We start from the raw sequence: 17,781 nt of genomic DNA, 5'->3' as shown, positions 1-17,781 counted from the left end.
TTCTCCTTGATTACAGAGATATTTTACTTCAATGTTACAGTTCTTTATTCTTTATGGTTTTTTAAAATAAAAACCCACCACACTAGTATTAAGTGCTGTTTCAGGAAATACTTTTAAAGTCGTGAAGGTGAGGAGATGACAGCGGCTCCGCGGAGGGGAGGCCCTGCGCCCCGCAGCAGTGATGTGCACGGTGCCCGGGCGGCCTCGAAGCTGCCCCTCGGGTCCTGCCCCCCGCGCGGGCATGGCAGCCCGCCCCGCCAGCACCTTCCCCTTGGTAAGGAAACGCTCTCGCCTCATCAGCGGCCGGGTCCTGCTCTCTTTGCTGTCACCCGCTGCTTGGCCCGTGTCCGGCTGCCCCCCGCAGCCTTTGCTGGCTCTCGCCGATGGCGGTGAGGAGCCGGTGCCCCGGGCAGGCCGGGAGGGTCGCCGGGGTCCCTGAAGCCGCTCGGGTGGCGGCTGACGGAGGGGCGGCGGGAGGCCCAGGCCCAGCTGCCGCCGCGGCCCCCGTGGCGGACGCGGGAGTCCCCTCGCGGGTGGCCTCCGGCCGGGGCAGACCGGGGGCCCAGCGGGGAGGGGTCCCTGGGGCGGCGGCCCCGGCACCTGCCCGGGCCCGCGGACACCGCCGCCGCCCGGAACTTTTCGCGGGCCTCCCCGGTCACGTCCCCTCCCGCCGCTCCGGCTCCGCGCCCCCGCCCGGCCCGGCCCGCCCCGCTGGCTCCTCCCCAGGCCGCGGCCGGTGAGGGCGGAGCGGACGCGGCGCCGCCGCCGCGCACAGCAGCCGAGCCCCGAGCCGAGCGGCGGCGGGAGGCCCGGAAGGCGGCGGGTGAGCGGGGCAGCGGCGCCGGTCCGCGGGGGAAGGGAGCGGGCGCGGTGCGCGGCGGGGCCCCGCGGGCGGCGGTGGCGGCGGGCGGGCTCCGGGTGCCCCCGCTGGGGCCTGGCCGCGGCGAGGCCGCGGGGCCGCGTCCCGGCGCCGGGGCGGGAGCGAGCGGGTCAGGGGGGCGGCCCGGGGGCGGCGGGGGTCCGGCGGCGGCGGGGGTCCGGGGAGCGAGGCGGTGTCAGCGCGGACGGGCTGAGCGCTCCCTCCCCGGGGGCGCGGCGAAGCCCAGCCGGCAGCGAGGGGGAGGCGGCTTCTCCCCGGCCCTGGCCGCGGCGGGGCGGGAGGGCTGCCCGCGGGAGGCGGGTGCCCGCGCTGGGCCCCGGCCGGGGCGGCGCGGGGCTCCCCGCTGCCGGGCCGCCCGTCCCGCGGCGGTGGGGCTGCCCCGTCCCCGGCGGGCGCCGGGCGCAGGCTGGACATCCATCTTGCGCGGCTGTGCCGGGGCCGGCGGCTCCCGGCCCGGGCAGCGAGGGCGGCCGGGCTCCGGGCTAGGGAAGGCGGCCAGGCGCCGGGAGGCTGCCGGGGCCGAGGCGGGGGCGGTTGGCCCTCGGCGCAGCGGAGGGTGCCGCCGTGCCTCGGGCAGTGACCGAAATCCTCCCGGTGTTCCGCGAAGCCAGGTGCGCGCCGGGCGTCCCGGGCTCGAGGGGAGCGCGCGCCGCCTGCCTGTCCCCGAGATGTGAGGGGCAGAGCGGGGGCGGCGGGGCCGGGGCCAGCGTCAGGGCCGGGGCCAGGGCCATGGCCGGGGCCAGCGCCGGCCTTCGCCCGCTGCTCTGCCCCGGCGGGCGGCAGGAGGTGTGGGCAGGCGGGAGGAGCCGGGCCCAGGGCACGGCTCGGTGTGGAAGCCCCCGGTGAGCCGTGCGGAGCAAGGCGCCGGTCAGCCCGCGCCCTCCGGGCCCGGGGCCCGGTTGTCTCCGGCCACCTCAGCTCTGAAATGGTTCCTTGCGCTTCCTTCAGTCGCTTTAAAGAGACAGTTTAAACAGTTCTCTGGGTAGGGAAACTTTTGTGTTTAGATACTTTTCGTTAATTAGTGTCTTTGCTTACGATACGGGTGGTTTTGGTGCAGGGATTTCTGCGAAGCTTTCTCAGGGGGAGGGCTGGGGTTTGGACACGCCGAGTTGATACCGACCGACACAGAACTGGAATTGGCTCTTGGGTTTTGCTTTGCGCACAACTTGGAAAGAGCTGCAAACAGGAAGGGCAAACCATGAAAACTCTGGGTTTTTTCCTTTTAGTAGCTTAACAAGGGAGATAATATTTCTTAAAATAGTCGTTTGACTTGAAAACGCCTGTCTGCCTTCGGAGTATTATATCAGGACTCTGTAATTTCTGTTGCTTTCATAATTCTGTCCGAGTAGTAGTAGTATTGCTCCACATAAAAAGAAACACCAGATTATTTGAAGAGTTAAACTGAGGAACCGGCTGTTTAGTCGAGAGTGGCTGTCTGCCGTGAAATGCTTCACTGTTGTGATTTTTGTTGTTGCTTTTTCTTACTGAAACAGTATGTCGTTAACTCTGGCTGGTGCTAGCAGATCCCTCGGATTCTGAAAGGGTTTTAATGGGGGAATTTGTGAGACTTTTAGGCAGTAAACGGATGAAGCTAGGGAGAAACAAAGTAGTGTGTTAGCAGCCAAAGGTCTGTGCCTTTAATGAGAAGTTATCCCAAATGAGGCAACTTAAAGGGAAGTTTTAGGTGGAGCTCCCTTGCCTTTGTGATATCTGCGACTTTTTTAATTTATAGAAGCAGTGTAGTTCACCATGTCCCAAGTATGAAATGCTGTCTGATTAATTCTGACATCATTATCACGTTGCTATAGGGACTTCATTACGCTGGGAATGCCATGTTCACATCCTGTTGCTATGGAAAAGATCAGTGTAATAAATAAAAACATGTAATGTTCTGTTCATCATTGTGGCAGAAAAAACGCCATCGATTTATTGACGCGATTCCCTGAAGACTGACAGCGTATTCCAACAGAAGTTTTTAATGCCAAGTTAGAAACCGGGAAACTGTCACTTGCAGTTCTCAGCAGCTTGTCCCTTCCTTCTCTCTGTTGTGCCGGGTGGCAGAAGTTGTGAAATCCTGGTTTTGGAAATGAGAATGAGAGTACATATGTCGTTCTTCAAGGTGGAGTCGACAGGAAGTGCTGTGCACACACACACTGCTTCTAAAAATAATCTGTTTTCATGCGCGGTATTTTCTATGCACCAGGAGGAGAGGAGTGTTTGTGTGCTGTCAGGCTGAGATCATCCACAGAAAAGTGAGTTATACTTCGTAAAAGCAGATATTTCTTAGGGCTTTTGTAAACGTAGGAGAGTATGTCCGGAAGGGTGCAGTTGGGCTGATGGAGGGACCCGTGCACGGTGCAAAAGAAGCCTTGATGGCATTTAGTAGGCCCAAGCGGTGCTGGCAGACCCAAGAGCTGTAATTCCGAAGACTGACAGGAAGCTAAGAGCGGTGTCTGTCATCATGTGTCTTGGCTCTGGTGTGGCTGTTTTTAGGGTAAGTAGCTTTGCTGAAGATTTTGAGAGGACTGCGTGCCAAACGGACCAAATTACTAGCACAGTATAATTCCAGTGACAGTTAATGCTTTTATTTGGAGACTAATGTTTACACCGTTTATCAAAATGGTTTATATTTGAAACCGTAAGCTGCAAATATACATAGACTATTTGTGATACATTTTGGGGCTGTTCATCCAGTCTGAGGATGGTTCTTAAAAAAATGAAACGTAACTAGATAGCAGTAGTGTAACGTGGACATACTCTAACATAAAAGTTGTAATTGTATATTGAATCATAGTCTTGGGCATAAACAACTCTAATCATTTGTTTGTACTATATATTGCAGTGTTTTTTCTTGTACCATGCGCGTGCGCAGTGTACTCCATGGCGCTTTGAACTTGTCCTTACAGAGTGCTTCTGTGCAACTTTACAGAGACTTTTTAAAAAAACATCTTCAAGAGGAATCCTAATATTCTGAGAACAGGAACATGGTATCTGTTTATACTAGAGAAAAGGAAGTGAATCTTTTGAATGTACCTAAAGTTCAGATCTTTATATTTGAAATGTTTTTTACTTGCCGCTGTTTGAAATTCAGAATTCCCCTTGGTCCGGCGTTACTTTCAACCGCGCTGAAATCAGTTCAGCAGAGCGCTGCTGGGCTCGGTCAGCTGGGGCTGGCTGTGGATCCTGATCAAACCCCCTTTTTTTAGGGTAATATGGGAGACTTCCTATGTTATTGCTTTCTTTTCATTTCTGATGAGCCAGATTGATGTTAAACATCAAGCACTTCTGGTAGCTTTGTTTAATTCTGCAGAAGCAGATTCAAGAGAGACCTAACTTTTAAAACTCAGTCAAGTCCTGGGGTTGTGTTTGGGGGTTTTTTTTGGCCTTGATTTGAGGTGGGTTTTGGTTTGGGTTGGTTTTTTTTGTTTGTTTGGGGTTTTTCTTTTTTTTAAGAGGAGATAGTGGGGATGGTGGTTAGAGTACAGCCTGAATTCATTTTATGCTGAGCTCTGCAGTAGTTATTGATTTGCTTTTACTCTTTTATTTAATAGGTAATAGGAAATTAAACAGAATTTGAATGAAAGCATCTACTTAAAGGGGTGCTCATAAATCCCAGGGTCAAATTTTTACTTAGGCATTTGTGTTCGCACTTTGCAAAAGCTTCTGATCCTGGAAACATGACACCTAATGGCCGAGATAAGTAAGGATGTTAGAAAGTTGGAAAGAAAAGTTCATCTTGCTGAGCTATCTTGTTTGATCCAGTCTGTCTTGTTCAGATGCTAAAACTTGTGTGAGGTGTTTTGTTTTATTTGCCGCAGTACTGAAGTCTGGTGGCAGCCAGGATCTGAGATTATTCGGGTTCCTAGACTGCTCTCTGGGTATAAATTAATGTCCTGAAAAGTTCACCTCTCAAACAGGTTTCTCCCTGGATTACATCTGAGCATCACAAGTACAGAGAGGATAAAGGAGGATCTGGGTTTTTGTTCATAAAGCACAGGTTGGAATGAGACTACAGCTCTATTAGCTCATGGCTGTTATTCAGCAGAGTGAAAATATAATATGCTTTCCACTGCTAGTGTTACACATATAATCAAGTTCAGCATATTCCAGTTAATGGGAATGGTTAAATAGAGCATAAAGTTGTGAAGATGAATTTATTTCAATCCTTCATATACAAGTGATAGATTGCATTAGTCAGCCCAAGAAGAGAGGCACAATTTTTATGGGTAAAACATTTCCCAGAATGCTTGACTACTTTTTTTTTTTTTTAAGCCGTACAGTTAGAAGTAGTAGTAGGTTATTCATCCTTGCAGTTGTACAATAAGATTAGAGCTCTTAGGCAAGTCATAGATTTAACTCCTTCACTTTCTCATTGTTGAATTTTTATTGTTGAGCATTCAGACACACTTGGAAGCAAGAACCGAGTAGGAGTCTAACTGATCCAGTTCTGTGTCTCCAACTAATATTAGAATGAAAAAAAAAAAAAATTCCATGTTGGTTAAATGAAGAACTGTTGAAATAATATACCAGCAGAGAAAGGATTAAAATAAGTGTGAAGAAGATATACTTTCATTAATAGCTTCTGAGTAAGAAGGATATTAAAAAAAATTACATAATGTAAAGTATCTGTGGGTACACTTTTTGTATAAGTATGTTGAAATAGAAATAACCTTTGATTAGCCTGCATATATACTTGCAAATTACGTGTTGAAAAAATAGTATCTAGCCATATGACGTTAATTCTGTATTTCGGTGTTGCTTTTAGCTTTCTTCCCTAAATGTCCTGTACCACTAGAAAAGTTATTGCAGGAATGATAACTTATTTAAATATTCTTTGATAGTCCAACCCAAATGTAGTTTAGATTTGTGTTTGAGACAAGTCTGTGTTCTAAGTGACTTGATGTGAGGTTGTCATGCCCTGGTCTGAGCTCAATGACCGGTTCTGCTCCAAAGCATCCCCAGTCTGTTGTTGGACTGCCTGCGTTTGTGTCCCTGCCTGTGGGCTTCCAGGGAGGTCCCAGCTGTCGGAGGACGGAGCTGCCCCTGTAGGCAGTTACCATCTTTAGGGCTGGATCACTCGGGGATCAGAAAACAAATTAAGGGTTTGAACTCCATAGTGTGATGTTACATAGACAGGGTGAAGTTTGGCCAGATGTTCCTCCTGACTGATTCTCTGGACAACAATCCTGTATCATAAGTAATACAGATTCCTTGGATGCATCTAGTTTTTTCCTTTCAGAATAGAATTGACTATTTCAGTTGGAAGGGATCTACAAGGATCACCTAGTCCAACTTTCTGCTTAAGATTTCTTGATTTATACGTAAACAAGCTCTCCAGAATGCATGGTTTCTTTTGATTTATAAAATAGATGAGATTTTAGAGTAAATGCTGGTTTTCCTAGCCATACCTTTGAGTTTTTTAAAAATGCAAATTATATGCTTTATAAGGTTGCTGTTTAGCTAGTGGACCTGGCATTCAACACAGCATTTGTTCCAATAATGTAAGACTTTTAGGAGAAACCTGGTTACAGTATATAAAAAATGTTTTAGTTGTATTTCACCGAGTATCACCAGGATTGAAAGCAACTACAAGATTAAATGGCTTTAATGTAAGCTCTGAGGCTCCAGCTGAGTGTGCTTTGAGTTGATTTGCTTTTGCTCAGGTGTCAGAGCAGGCCGTGAAAAAGCATCCTCCAAGGTCAGAGTGGATTTGCTGCGGGTGGCAGGCCTGAGAGGGCAGAGCAGGTACCTTAGGTTTCTGTAGGTAGTGTCTTCCATGTGCAAAAAAAAGATTTTTTTCAAATCGTATGTGGTATGATGTATAACGTAGACGTTTGATGCCTGGTAAGTTCAGTTCACCTTGTAGTGTTAGAAGCAAAGCAAATTGGGAATGTTTGACAAAAGCTGTTCGTGGATGAGCAAGGTAGGTTCTGAAACCTCATGGTGTGAGTGTGGTTTTACCTCAACATCCATAGATGTGTCACCAAGTGACTGACCCTGCCTATCTCCTGGAGCCTGCAATGGCACAGGAGAGGCAGCGCTGCATGCTGAAGGGACAAGAGGCCATGATGACAAGTGGCAGCAAGGGAAATTTCAGTGAAAGCAAGGCTTTCCCACAGGCTGTTCCTGTGGGAGCGGTTAAGCACTGGAAGGGGCTGCCCAGGACCTTTGGGAATCTCTGTCATTGGCGATACGCAGAACTTGACTGGGCAAGGTCTTGAGTGACCTGGTCTGACTTTGAAGCTAGCCCCGTTTGGAGCAGGGGGTTGTAGCAGAGACCTTTGGAGATCCATTGCAATCTGAATTACTCCCTGTTTCATTGCATTTACGTGGCATGGTTGTGTTACCTGGTAGAGTGGGCGAGATGCAGTGAGAGCTCCAGTGGCCAGAGCTTCAGGCTGTGGTTTCATGGTCACGACACGCAGTCACACGCTCCAGTGTCCCCCTTGCTCTGACACTTGTGCTCTTAGATGTTGAAGTAACTCAGGGAGCTTAGCTAGCTGAAAACTGAGCTAGTCCCAAAAATACATACGTAGTTTTCAACCAGATCCCTTCTTGCTCTGACTCATTGTGTGGTTGTGCAAGTACCACTGCTGGTAGAGGGAAGGGGTTGCGAAGAGAACAAGAAACTGCAGTTCCTGACTACATGTGACTTAGGGCAGTGTCCTTCTGTCGGTCTTGTGCTGGGACTGTAGTAGAGGTAACGTGGTGGCTATCTGCTTTGCCTGTTACATCTGGAAAGAACATGACCTGCGGCTTATTCTGGGTGGTGGATAAATAGGTGGATATGTGTCCTCTCTCCTCAGTGGTAATGGATTGTTATTTGCAAGGCACAGCCTGCATTTATGGGAGTTTATATTGAGCTGCCTTTCTGTTGCAACAAATTTAGGGTCTTCACTGCTTCTTTTTTGGTTGACTTTGCTTGTTGTGTTGGTGACTGTTAAGACATCATCTGTGAGTCGGTTTTACATGTCTGCTGGCTGACTAAAACCATTCAGAGCTAACTGGCTCATTAGAAGCTTCCTGTTCTTTCCTGTGATAGTGATAATTTTGTTAATTAATGCCTGTTTTCTGAGCTCCCTTCTGAAGAAAGAGGAGTGCAGGGGGAAGCTGCATAGACCCTAGTGATAGCGGAGCACGTCAGGACCCAGCACGTACCTGCTCAGCTGTTGGGACCTGGTATTTACGCTGAAGCACTTTGTTCTGGTGCTAGACCCTACTGATGCCATTTCACTTCCAGGTTTGGTATGAAACAAGTTTTGATCTCCAAAGCTCTGAATGGGACAGGAGCTGGTTACTGAGAGATCAATTCTCCCCTTGCAAATACCGCAATAATTAAGGCTGTCTAAAGTAGCCCATTTAATGATATTAAAATGAAGAGGCTGTGGGAGATGGCTGGTGTTCAAGAAGGCACTGAGTGTTACATTCCTAATCAGAAATGGTGTGTTTGAACTTAAACTGCATTCATCTGCTGTGGGAAGATCCTTTGAGGTGTGTGTGGGAAGAAATGGGACACTAGAAACCTTCCCTAATTTTGATCACCAATTGTTTTGGGTTTTATAACTTCTGTATTTGCAGATTGCACTCACAACATTGTAGTAGCCAGTACCTCTAGTTAAAGATGAGATTTAAAACTGTGTTGTTTCTGTTTCTGCTGTGATAGTAGTCCACAGGGCATAACAAAGAGCTCTTTTCTCACCGTGTCAGCTGGCTGGAGCAGGTAGGGTAGCTCTGCGTGAATCTGAATGTGGCCACATGAAGACGGTGTTTTGATGTGTGTTACTGCTCCGTGCTGCGAGTGGTCCAGCAGGTATTGGGTGCTGGGTGTTGGGAAATACCTGCTATACCTGAACAGGCACTTCCTCAGTGCAGCTGTAGTGGCTTGACGTGAACCTAGGTGAAAGCGCATATTTAATTTTTTCTATTGAGAAATCCAGATGCTGATAAAAGCAGACGGTAGTATGTTTTGAAAACTGCTGTTTGTTTTCTTTTGAGGAACAAAATACTTTATTTGGGGGAAAGTCTCGACCCTCCACAGGGCTCTTATAACGGGGAAGAAGCAGGTAACATAGGACAAACAGCAAAAATGAAGCTCCAGGGCTGCTTAGAGCTTACGGCTGCAGGTGGGTTGGCTTGGCTTTCTCACTCTTTTTGCTTTGACTGAAAATATGGGGAGCTAGGCAATAACAGTCCTGTTGAGCAGGTGGCCTGAGTCACTATGGTTTGTTATTTATTTTGAATACTGATAAGACGGAAAGTATTTAAATTCATCTGGGGCACTGAAACAAGAGGTCTGGGTATGTCCAAGCAGTGCCTGTGTTATGGCTGAAACAGATCTTTATTAATCGCTTAAATGAGACAGTCAAAAATACATGTAGCCCTGGTGCTTCATACACTCAGGTAAGGACTAGGATGAGCATTTCTGGAATAGGAAGTTGTCGCCCTGTCAAAAGTTACTGGAGAAGATTGCTTTTTGGAAATGCACTGCAACTAGTAGCACCCAGTGTGTTTGTCAATCAGTTGCATTGCATAACTGCTGCTTGCTGGAGCATTACAGAAAAACAGACAGTTGCATTTCACTTGTGAGTGGCTAGAACTGCAAATTCAAGGCTGGCTGGAATGTTTGGGGGTTTTGTTGAAATATTTGTTAGATCCAATGATGTTGTGTTCTGGAGTGTTCTAATACTGAAAAAATTTGAATTTGTCATATTTAAATTAGGGTATTGCATGTGAACTCATAGCTATGAAATCTGCTCTTTAAAAGATCTGAGCATCTATGGCTCTAGCTGGCTGCGGCTGTAGTTGTGAGCGCTCCGTGCTTCTGGAAGTAAGGCTGCTATTAGTTTTTGTCCAAGTGAATAATCTGTATGGAATCGGGCATCTCTCACATTTTTAACACCTTAGTTGGAAACAGACCCTTACTCCGGAAAGCACCGAGTATGTGGGAGGAGCAGTTCGGCTGGATGTATTGGTTGCAGTGCTTTTTATGCTGCTTTTATGTAATATTCTTTTCTCTAATGCAAATAAACTTGAAGTGGTAGGGAGAGGCTGCTGAGAAGAGGAAGACTTTGATTACAGACAGCTGACATGCAGAATAATATCTTTTTATATGCCACCTACCACGTGATAGTTTAAAGTAAATCATAGTTCACTGGGTAAGGTTATTTCTGGTGCAATTCTCGTTTTGCGAAAGTAGTCCCATTCCAGCACATCTTGCTTTACCCTGAGATTTGCTGTGTTAGTACTGTGCTGGGTAACCGTTACTGGCTATCGGGCCTGAAGAACAGAAATCTTGATGGATTTATGAAATAAATGCAGGTGAAGATAAAATAAATTTAGCCAATTGTTGCTTTCTGCTTTGGATTATAACACTAATTGTGCTTGAAAATAACATTAAGATTAAAGATACAGACTGAAACGGTTCCAGACAGCCTTTCTCATGAAATATTTATGCATTTAGGGCTTTTAACTCATCAGATCACTTATAAAGTCATAGGGATTACAATGTTATTACGGCTTTGTCTTGTTTCACGAATACACTATATTGGCATATTGATCACTAGACTGCACTCAAATTTACAATAAAGCTTTTTGAGGAATCTCATTTAAAGTGATCAAACAGATGTTATAATGCTCCATGGCACTTTCTCGGAATCACACCATTGAGAAAAGTGGGTCTTTTCCTTTGTTCTGTAATTTCAGTACTTTGTAGCCTTTGTCAGTTAGATGAACTGTTTGCTCTAAACCCTCATCATAAAGGCAATGCCAAGTACAAGTCAATTTAGCACTAAAGCAAGCTTGAGCGGGGCGTAGGGTAGCTGAGCATGCCATTAGCAGGTGTCAGAAAAACTAAGTCATGTCTACAGAGCTGAGAGGCTGAAACTTCTTTTATTGTCCTTTTCATGCCAAGTTCATATTAAATACATCTGGATGGGCAAAAGTTTAAGAAAGTTCCTAAATCTATTTTAAAACCAGTGGCGGTAGTGCCCATGGATTTGTACGGCTGATGTTGTATTTGTAGAGTTACTCTAGAAAAAACAGTTGAATGGAAGTTTTAACTTCGGTGGAAGGGTGTCCTAACCAAAACGGAGAGCACCGAAATTGCAGATAACAGCAATTAACATTCAGATTAAGTGTGGTATGTTCTAAAGTCTCTCTCAGAGTGCAGAACTGACTGTCTCCAGGCCATATGTTGAACAAATTTGCATACTAATATGGGTGAGATTTTTTTTCCTATTGCCTTACGTCTTATCATTTCAAAGACACATAGAAGATGACTCTTCTCGTTCCTGTTTGAATGCTGTTCATGAGGTGGTGGGGAAGAGCCAGCTGATGCCAGTGGTACTCATCTTGTTAGCTGCTGTAGGACGTGTCCTCCCTTCCTTGTGAGTTAAACATAGTGTCTCTTCTTCTGGGAGCAGGAGTCCGACTGCCCATGGGGGTTTTTTTGTTGTTGTTGTTTAAAGACAGCTGTATAATATTCTGTTTTGGTTGTAATCAAGCTTGACCTATAAATACTGAAATGGCTCATTTAAACTGATTTAAACTATCAGAGCTATTTCCTTTAGGGGTTAGTGTCACCTTGTATTTTCCGTAAAGGAAATTCCAGGATGAATTGTCGAGGTAGTTTTGCCCTTTTAAGCCCGGCAGATTCAGGAGGATTTAAAAACTTCAGAGAACCCCCAGTGCAGAGGTCAGATCTGCCAGCGGTTTGATTCTCGACCCTCCTGGCCTGAAAGTTCTCGCTCTGATGCCCTTTGGGCTCCAGCACTGAAGTGTTAATAACATTTTTGAATATTCCTTCAGTTAAAATCTTCACGTAGAAGAAAATTTCATTTTTGTTGTAAAAGAAAATTCAGTTTCCACCTCCCTCTGCCCCGAGGTTCCAGGAAGCAGCATTAAGGGACTGAGCTAAATACTGAAGGATTAAGTACCATATTAAATAACTTAATTTCATTCTAATAAGTAATGAAACTGTTACTTTTTCTCTGTTTAAAGTCAATTCTGTACATTAACTTACTGCTATTCAGGTTCCTATTAAGCCTTAAGATTTGCCATGGAAACGTTTCAAAGAGGTACAGGTCTACTTTACGGTATCATTAACTGTATTTAGGTACTCGTTACATGGCTACTCATTGCTGTAGGGGTTTTAAACTGATAAACAATGTAGTATTAAGTGGCCATATGGTCAGTGGGGCTTTTCATTCAAAAAATCATTGTTAAAACAGGCGTTTAATTAGCCGCAGTTGCGTGGGAACGGTAGGTGTTTTGGTTGCTTGTGGCTGATGCACACGAAACAGTAAAGTGTTTTTAAGGCAGTGAAAATCTCTAGACTGTATATGCAAACCTGACCTTTAGATTGGTCTACATGGTCAAATGCAGTGTATACGCACAAATTGATTATTGCAGCTTTGCTGGGAAGATTTAAAGGATCTTAATATTTTCTGGAATTTGTAAGTTATCCCAGTCTCCTGAAAAGCTGGGCAGTGGTCCATGCGACCAGATGACGCTTTGTTAGAGGCTTAATATTATTCTTAGAATTTATCACTGGTGGGTAGAAATACATTTGAAGAGCAGTTTAAACCTCTACAGTTTTTTCAAGAAGTTTCAAAGAAACCTGAATCGGGAGGAAGCGGTATTGGTTTCTCCACCCAAGGTTCAATGCTGGAGACCACATAAGGACAAACTGGATTCCAGCCCCCGGCAGTGACCAGTGCCTGGGCTTTGTGACCGGTGTCTGGTCACTATTACTGCAGAAATAAAACAATTAAAGTGCAAGCTAAAACAGCAGTGACAATCTACCTACCTCATGTCACTTATTTACTCTAATTATATAAACCAGGAAGAACATAGTTAAGAATGTTGCCAAGCTACTATCAGCACAACAAATTATTCTTACCAAGTATAATGTAGTTGGTGTTTTGCTATGATTGAGCCTCCTAGAGTCTGTCTGGAATTTAATCTGCATTTAAAAAAGGTCAGAACATTTTTTCCACTAGAAAATGGTGAAAATTGGAAAAATTTCCATTTTTCCAATAAAGAAAATAGAGAAAAAAAATTTATAGGCCTTAAAAATCAGTGGCAAGTTGTGCATGTGGTAGACAACAGATGGAGGAAGTCCCATGATTGGCTTCTACGTCTCATGTTTATGCCCTTTAACTTTTACATGTTTTGCTGATGAGGAAGGGGGAAAGGAAAAGCTGTTGAGAACTCCTCTGAATTGTGGAGACCCCTCTGCTGAAGATACTCAAGTAGCTCTAGATGAGAAAAGGAGAAGCAGCTGAGGGTGACCGTGGTGTCACTTGGGAGGACCTCTGTTCCGCCGGCTGTCGCTACACAGGCATTAGCTGTGTGGTGCATCGCCATGCTGTTTCCATAAAGTGGCCACACAATACTTCCTATTAAACTCTTTTTTTATATATATATAATTGAGGAAAAGTCTATTTTCTCCCAAATCTGCACAGCTTAGGTGGGTGTCTTTCCTCCCGTTTGCAGATCAGTGCTCGTTAGTATTGAATGTGCAGCAGTGCTGCAGTCCGTTCGGAGGGGAGGCTGCCAATTGCAGCGAGTGACGTAGCGTTTTGTTCTAATTTGGGGATGCAGTGTGTGTTGGTCTTTGAGTTTTGCTTCTGGCTTCCTTTCCCCTGTCTTTGTCTGTCTGGCACATGTCCCTAGCAACTTTCTGCAAATGCAGACCAATAGGACAAAAAATAAATTAGCCGTTTCAGCATGGCAAGCTTTAGCTGCCCAGAGTACTTGTTCCTTGCCTGGAGTGCTTCTATAGCAAAGCAATTGAAAATGAGTAAGTAGGCAGTCACTTCCATAGAAGTTAACATGATGATATTTAAAATTGCAAGCTCAGCATGAAGCTGGTTGCAGAAAAGATTACAGCCTGAGGAAGGTCAGTCTCAGTATGTTTGTGCATGGAATCACTTTCTCAAATTCCAGAACTATTGCTATTTTCAGAGAAGTTTGTTCTCTGACTTGTTTGTGGGTGCTGTAGTTAATTTGCTCAAAGCTCCAGTTCAGCACAACACTGAAGTCAGAAAGGACAGCTCTGTTGCTAGAGGACTTTGCTCTTAGCCCAGGCTTTTATGGCTTTGGCCCTGCATCAGTAACCTTCACAATACACCGCGGAAGATGTGAAATTATGCAGAAACTGGTGCTTTGATTGTGGTTCAGAGGAGCACACGGTCGGGACCTGAGTTCTTGAGAATGGATATGTGCAAGATTTGAAGGCTGGTCTCTTGCCTTTTCCGGTCGAACACTTCAAATAACATCTCAGAACAATGTCGTTTTTCTCTTGTGTTCTCAAATATCTGTTTGCTTATTTGGCTTGTCACCAGCTTATTTTTTGCATGTGCTTCTCGCTGTGATTTTTTGTTTTTACCTAGTACTTCAAAAAGAAAAAAAAGAATGTATTTAGATTTAAGTTACTGAATTGTGATTGCCTCACTTGGACAAGGTGTATATTATTAAAATGTTGCTGCCTTCTTGTTTGTAAATTTATGAATTATTGGTGAAAGTTCTCTTTTAGAAACATTAGAATGTTACTATTGAGATATTGTTACACTTCTCAGTAATCACAATGAATTCAGTTTATAGTTACTTTATTAAAGTAACTATAACTTTTCAGCACAGTAGTGGTTCAGGATTAGATTTAATTCCGAAGTCTTATTGTCGGGAATTGGAACTCACTTATGAGTTGCTTCAGCTCTTTGGCATACTTAGGCTTCCCCTGAGGAGTACGTGTGTTTCTGAATGTCCAAAATACCTGTTTTCTGATGCTGAAGTTACTGAAGTATAAAATAGGTTGATTAGGCAATGTAAATTCTTGCCTGGAACCAAAATGTTTTCCTTGTTTTTACAAGAAATAACTCAGGTTTTGGCCTGCGTTGAATTTAGGAGAAGAGAAGCTTATAAACCTAGGGGGACAGGATGTATACTGCAGAATCAGTAATGCTCCGCGGTTGGGTAGTGACTCATCCCACAACACGGTTATGCAGACAGTTAGCTATATGCTTGTTGCCTTGATTTGTATCTGATTTGATGCTGACAGCAGTCAGTGGAAATAGTAATGTTTTTACTGTTAAAATTGTAAAATTGAGGATGAGATTCCTGCCATAATGTATAAAAGATGTATGCTATTATATAATGTTGACATATAAAATACATTTACTTGGGTGTCAGATACCGCAGCGATAATGAGTAATAAAATGGAGGCAGACTGAAAATCGTGTGAATGGAGGCTTGTCAAATTGTACTTTAAAGTCACATTGAAGTCCTGCTTTCTGCTTAGTCTTGTCTTTTTTTTCTCTTCCCCCCTCCCCCCCCCCATTTTTCTGATGTTGATGGCCTCAGGCAAGGTGGAGGAGGTTTTCTGTGTACCCTAAAGACAGGGAGATTGACTGCCTTGGGGAAGGGACTTGGCAAGTGAGTCCATGGCAGTGATTTTTATTATTTAAGTAAATTCTGTGCAAACTAAGAGGGTAAGTCTATGGCAATATTAGTCTTGCTGCTTTTTAGGGGAGGTGTCTGTTAATTAATTGTGCGATTTGCAGACAAACACCCTTTCATTTGTGATCCGCCATCCCTCTTCCCGCCATGTTTCCGTAGGTCGCATGTAACAATTGCGTGATTGTTCACAGCTCTGATTAATATTAGGGAAGTATTTAATGCACTTTCGACTTCATTGAGTAATTTAATATCTAAGAACATGGGTATAACAAATAACTAATTAGGGAGCAGATGGTGAGCTGAGCTGTCGTTCGGCAGCGCCGGGGCTGGGCGGCCAAACCAGCGCGGTGCCGCTGGCAGTTTGCAGCCTACGGTTTGGCAAGGGCCGGTCCTCGGTGAAGCCAAGGGTAGAGCCCAGGTCTCGTGTTTCCAGCCTTCACTGCTGTATCACTCTTTCTATTTGTTTGGGGCTTTTTCTTGTGGAGGGGATCTGTCAGTTTTAGTGTGATTTTGATCGTCGTAAATCTTTCCTTTGCAGAAGTGCTGGATTTGAGTTTGTTTTGCAAACACGGCTATGAGTAATGAAGGGATTTTGGTGGAGTATTGAGCAATGTTTAGTAGACACTTTAAAAAAAAAAATCCACCCCTTTTCATGGCCTAGTTTATAGTAACTTAAAACTGGCATGAAGAACATTTACAAGTTCAAAATTAAACAGGTTTGTTTATAGTAGCCTTGATTCAGTATTTAACTGCCAGGGTAAAAATAACCGAGAGATGTGGCTGTAACGTCCCAAGAATCTGCCCCTCTTTCGGGGAAATGGGAACGCGATGGCTGCTGGGGCAGTGCAGCCAGCCCGGGACGGGAGGTGCTGGAGTTCACGCAGCCATCTGCGTGTTTCTCTCCCAAATCTGTAAAATGCTGACAGCACATTTCCCCTTGGAAATGTTGAATATTTTGATTTCCGCATGTGAAAATCAGACCACTAGAAAAAGGGAGGTGTGGGTGATGAGCAAGCCAGCGCTCAGAAGGAGGTTATTCGGTTATTCTCTTTTTTTCTTCCCTAAAGCTGGGTGTGTGGTGTTTGCTCCCTGCCCCTCTGTCTCAGGGACACCACGGTGCATCTTTCCGGGGAACAGCAAGAGAGCAAAACACGTGTCAGGTTATCAGTGCACGTGGCTGTAGAAGCTGCACCTTGAGAGGCCATTTCATGTTGTCTCTAGGAACTGGTGCTTGTGGTTTGGTGTGTGCTCGTTTGGTGCCTCGCTTTTTTCTGTTCCTTTTCTCTCACCCTTTTTTAAACTAGGGCTGTGCGTTGTGCTTCTTGAGTGAAAATGCGGTCTGCATTGCTGAGTTGTCATCTGTCTTCAGTCCTATAGCTGAGACTGTGTCAGCACTTTCACTAAAAATCCCTGTTTTGAGGTGTGTATAAATTGGATCCAAGCAAATGCTTGCAGCAATAGCTGCCTGAATGAACTCTGCTTTGCTGTAGACTCACTTGCTATTACATTTGGAAAAATATTTGACAAGGATTATGACAACTTCTTTATCTGTTTCTGCAACACTTTGATTTCTGTGGTTCCAAGGTGGCACATGCCCATGGCTCTGGAGTGTTGGATGCAGAGCTGCTAAAAAAAACCAAAAAAAACCAAAAAACCAAAACTTTGAAAAAACAAATTACTAGTTTTTCATTTAAACTTCCTATGACTCTAGTGTTAAAAGGGGAACAATTGCTTCTTTTATCCCTCGGAAGCTTTCAGAAATGCTCTTGGGAAGAGCAGGTAGCCACGTCAAGCCAGACAGTCTCATCTGGGGCTTGAAGGACCAGGGATGCTTTCCAAGAGCTTCTCTTGCTGTGCCCCCAGAGCACTGGCAGCACAGGGCGAGCGAGTGTCCTGCCCCGCCCGTGGATCGGGAAGTACCACCTCATCTTCGGCCTCTTCGCTTACGCGGTCAAAGCCTGTGGGCAGGACGGGACCCTGCTGCCTGGGCTCTTAGTGAAAGACAGTGGCTGCCCGTCGATGTCGGGATAAGTCTGCGCTTCCCAGGCTGCAGGCTCTGGAGTCGGCAGGGCTGGGGGAGCCAGGACCGGGGTTGGCAGGGAAAAGCAAAATACAAGGCTTCCTGCAATACAGCACTTGCTTGGCAGACTTATCTATGGATGTTGATCTGCTACTCCAAAAACAGAGAGAAACACAGAGCTGTAGGCTTTTAGTAGTGAACAGAGACTTTGGTGTAGCTGGTGCTGAACCTGTAAAAGGCTGAAGGCAGAGGACTCTGCCTGTCGTAGCAGCAGGGTGTAGCCACGGGTATAATTACTGTCTGAAGCATTACTGCTGCTGGAGTTCACTCTTACTGAACAAAGGATTGTGATACCGCAAGTATTACGATCTTTTAAAACAGGTGGACAAGGAGCCAGCAGGGTTACTGGGGCAGGGGGACGGTG

At 45.6% G+C, this 17,781-nt stretch overlaps 1 protein-coding gene across 2 annotated transcripts in view; it reads left to right on the top strand.

Annotated features, from left to right (window-relative positions):
- Positions 1-672: 672 nt before the first annotated feature.
- RAP1A (RAP1A, member of RAS oncogene family) overlaps positions 673-17,781 on the top strand; it is a 42,208-nt gene continuing 25,099 nt past the window's right edge. Inside the window, exon 1 of one of the 2 annotated variants that reach the window (XM_072844604.1) lies at positions 673-823. The gene's annotated coding sequence lies outside the window, so the exon portion shown is untranslated. Of the gene's footprint in view, positions 824-1,230; positions 1,492-17,781 lie in introns of those variants that run through there. The other variant, XM_072844605.1, reaches the window with a different exon arrangement.

Source organism: Ciconia boyciana, chromosome 23 (assembly GCF_034638445.1).
Source record: "Ciconia boyciana chromosome 23, ASM3463844v1, whole genome shotgun sequence".
In the NCBI taxonomy this organism is placed as follows: Eukaryota; Metazoa; Chordata; class Aves; order Ciconiiformes; family Ciconiidae; genus Ciconia; species Ciconia boyciana.
Note: the sequence above shows the minus strand (reverse complement) of the source record. Positions and strands in the feature narration are given on the sequence as shown.